This window comes from Adelges cooleyi, unplaced genomic scaffold (genome assembly GCF_023614345.1).
Source record: "Adelges cooleyi isolate 19-005CV unplaced genomic scaffold, UGA_ACOO_1.1 ACOO_flye_CR_arks_rails_tigmint_CR_PRNA_651, whole genome shotgun sequence".
NCBI lineage: Eukaryota > Metazoa > Arthropoda > Insecta > Hemiptera > Adelgidae > Adelges > Adelges cooleyi.
Window position 1 is genome coordinate 2480531 of NW_026096352.1, and position 543 is coordinate 2481073.

Sequence of the window (543 nt, forward strand, 5' to 3'; positions counted from 1 at the left end):
TTAAAAATGAATAAAAATTAACTGGATCTTCGGGTATTACGAATTGTTCCGTCTATTGCGGTGACTATAAACGCTATCAGAAATGCAGGTACGTATAAAACATATATATTTATATGCCATAGCTGTGCACTGATATAGGTACTTTGAGGCGAACGATCCCGAGTCGACTAGTGTTGGATCGTGCGGTATGCGCGGCTGTTGTGATGCAATAGGAATTATATTATGCATGCAGTCTGAGATAGTATAGGTATAGTGTAGCACACGACACGTTTTCGCCGTCGATTGTATATAATATCAACTTATATATATATATATATTGTAATATCGAATAGTCATAGACGTCAGAATCAAGCGAAGCTGTTTTTTTATAAATACATTGAATCCCGCATTTTTTTAATCGTTTCAGACCACAACCCGCGCATAACGACGCCACGTGCATTTTTTCAATAAAATAAAATAATAATAAATTATAAAAATATATACCATCGTACGGCTACTGTTAAAATACAAATAGCGGGTTCTGTAAAAAAACAAAAAAGGTAA